This window comes from Arachis ipaensis, chromosome B01, assembly GCF_000816755.2.
Source record: "Arachis ipaensis cultivar K30076 chromosome B01, Araip1.1, whole genome shotgun sequence".
Classification (NCBI taxonomy): Eukaryota; Viridiplantae; Streptophyta; class Magnoliopsida; order Fabales; family Fabaceae; genus Arachis; species Arachis ipaensis.
In genome coordinates, this window is record NC_029785.2 from 3954683 (window position 1) to 3958236 (window position 3554).

At 30.8% G+C, this 3554-nt stretch overlaps 2 long non-coding RNA genes across 2 annotated transcripts in view; one reads left to right on the forward strand and one right to left on the reverse strand.

Moving 5' to 3' along the window:
• The window catches only part of LOC110268960, a 15087-nt gene that overhangs the window by 4534 nt on the left and 6999 nt on the right, over nucleotides 1-3554 (reverse strand). The window lies entirely within an intron of this gene.
• Nucleotides 590-3554, forward strand: part of LOC110268962 — a 10354-nt gene continuing 7389 nt past the window's right edge. Inside the window, exon 1 of the long non-coding RNA XR_002357754.1 lies at nucleotides 590-619. This is a non-coding gene — a long non-coding RNA (uncharacterized LOC110268962). The remainder of the gene's footprint in view (nucleotides 620-3554) is intronic.

The window sequence follows — 3554 nt, forward strand, 5'->3', positions numbered from 1 at the left end:
AAACCGGCCCAACCAGATTTATTTTACTATAACAAGGTTACAATAGTGTGGCACCTCTTTTAACTTTCAATCAATAAAAAATACACATATTCACAAGATATTTGGTGTTTATGTAATGGGTAAAAGTGAATCTAATAGTCCAACTGAATATTTATTATTAATAGTAGAATTTACTATAAATAAATATATGGTAGTAATGTAATCAATTATAGCCAATGGGTTATAGCTCAAATGACATAGTCTTCCCATACTCAATTAAGAGATTGCGGGTTCGAGTCTCCTATCTTTGGTAAAAAAAAAATGTAATCAATTATAGATCAATTTTGTAATTGAATCATTTTTCTTTTTGGAATTTCTTCTATGAAATTATTCCCTTTTTATTTCTTTTTCTCCTACTTAATTTTTTTTTATGATTCTCTCATATTTTTATTAACTTTTTTTTATTTTAATATCATTTTTCTTATAATAGTGTTTTATTAACCACCGTTTTTAATTTTTATGGTGATTTGTTGAACTCAATTAAAAAATAATTTGGTACAATTTCAAAATGTTATGATAATTTGATGGTTTATACAGAAGCATTAATATCACAAATCCTGAATTATTGCTTCTAAGTTTTGTCAGTGAATTAAAAATCCATATTCAGACAGAATTTTTTTTGTAAAAATCCCAAATCTACGATGAAAACTTAGTTTAATGTAAGAATATGTGAACTGAAATTAGAAGATGAATAGCAACCATATCTAAAATTTCATGTACAAATCCACTAATTTTAGAGTAGAAAAATATAGAATCATAACAAATTCAGAAAATCAAGCATTTTCAGATTCAGATCAACTACTCAACAGACATTCAACAAATTTAAAAATAGAAACTCTAGATCCACAATTGGAGTTTCTAGATCTGTTACGAATATCCCTAAATGTAAGAACAATCATTTTAAATAGCTATATTTTAACAATGAAAGATTTAAGTATTGATAAATTGATCATAGAAGAATTAAATAAACTTTATATCCATAAAAGATGAATTATTCTCAACAAAAATATCTAATTATTAAATTTTTGTTGACTTGTTCAAAACACACGTTAAATTCTAAAATTAACTTTATCACCAATCATCTTCAACCTTCAACCTCCTAATATGCCTTACTCTGAATCGGAACGCCCTTGCGGTATCACAGATTAATGCTCGAATGCGCTTGTGGTGTCGTAGGTCACAGATCAAAGAAATGAGCTTGAATCTGATGTCAAATGCACTAGAATGGTCAATGGCGGTGATGTCTTTGCTTTACGACGTTGACATGGAGGAGGAGGTAGTAGTAACAAACAAAGATCACTATTTTGGAGGAGGATGAAGTACAACAGTTCTTGTAGTGCTCTTTCAACAAACAGGATTTGGTGTCTACCAGGATATACACATCTATTTTAAGGCAAGAGAACGTGTTCACCCTTACATCAAATATTGCTCTATCATCACTCTTGTAGGAGATAGACGAGAAGGATAATAAATACAGTTCCACTAGACAAACAATGGAGAATCTGAATAACTTGATCAATGGGTGAAAAATTTGGCCCAATAAAATAAAAAAATACTCCACCCAAATTACCCAACCAAAAAACTCTATTCAGTAATTCAAAAATTTTAACGTCAACAAGGACCCTCATCGGCGTTGCTACTTGGCTTTGCCACACACCGTCACCGTCGCTCACTCCTAATGAAAATAACCATCCACTTAAGGATAAAAATAATCATTCGCATACCTAATGAATTGAACATCCAGCATATTTTAATTATATATAACTAAACCCAATTCAATCAAAATAATCATCCACATAAGAATTAAAATAACCATCCACATACCTACTAAAATGACCATTTTGAACTGGCTATTGAAGTAACTTCACTGAAAGGTCGTGTTGAAAACAACGCAACGACTAAACGATGAATTTTAATGAGTTATGGACAGCATCTCCAACAACGACAGCAAAATCAGGAGCGAATTCCGTCACACACTCTACAATTCCCAATAACAATTACCTTCAACTTCGAATCTAGATCGTTGTCGCACAGCCCCGGAGAAACACAAATTGCAAGGCGAAAGGGTGATAGAGGCTGGGAGTGGAAGGTCGGATGGAGCCACATCCCTCTGTCAAAAATGCTCATTGCCAACAATCTTATCTTGTCTGCCACGACCGGAAGAGGATGATAGGCACTAATTCCATATACATATGAGGAGAGAGTTCGCACTAACAGGGGTGATGGGTTAAGGAAAAGGTTTCGGCGTGTCGGTCGGAGACTGTGGCGGCGTCGATTCGGCCGGCAAGAATTGCAGCGGCACGAGGTAAGAACCAGAGAACGATGACAGCGAGAACGCATATTAGAGATTATGGTGAAATTAAAAATAATTGTAAATAGTGTGAATACGTTTAAATGCTAATCCTAATTTTTAAAAATTTAAAATTTAAAACTAAATAATTAATGATCTAATTTTTAATTTTAATTTTACCTTTCTTTTTAATCTATTATTCATATGATTCACAATTATTATTATTTTTTTATACTTTCTCTAATAACAATCACATTTTTCCCTACTACTCGACAATACTATTTTGTTCGGATCTCCAAATAAAGGATCATAATGTATGTTCTCTGCTTCTTTAATTTATTATGCAATACCTCTAGTTTTAATTCTAGATTTAGATGATTAGAGTTTATTGATGATTTGTTACCAAGTGTGCATCTAATTATGTATGATCTGTTTTTGTTGCATGTATCCATCTTGTTACATGCGCTTCACATATGAAATGAATGTGTTTATGAATCCTTTGTAAACTATGAAACAAATTGATGGAATTTCAGTCTCTAAGTAAAAATCTGAAATGTTTTTTTGTTTTTTTTTTTTCAAATTCACGTTGAATTAAATTTCAATTTAACTATGAGATTCAAGCTCGTTTCTTTAACCTGCCATTGCAAGTGGGATAAGAGTGAGGCATAATAGGGGTTTGAAAATGATGGTAGGATTAATTTTTTAATTTGATGTGTTTTTTAGATTGAGTCAACAAAAATTTAACGATTGAATATTTTTGTCGAATATAATTCATTTTTTATAAATATAGCACTATTTTAATTCTTTGGTGATCAATTTTATCAGCGCATAAATCTTCCATGATCAGAAATAATAGTTATTTATTCTTATTTTAAACACATAAAAAGTCTAATATTTTAAAAAAAATAGAATCCTAGTNATGATAGTAATATAATAAACTTGGATAAATTTAATATTGAAATCATTTTTCTCTTTAGTATACTATTTCCTTCTATAAAATTGTTCCCAACTTATTTTCCTCTATCCTACTTAATTGCATCCTTAATTTTCTTATATCTTTCCTATTTCAATATCCTTCCTCTTACAGTGCATTTGGAGCTTATCTTCAATGTAGACTTTTGCAGATTTGGTCCAAACCATGTGAACCCTGCCACTTGTTTTAATTTCTTTAATTTCCGTTAATTTTGCCAACCATTCTTGCTTTCTTTTATTGCCATCCAAATAA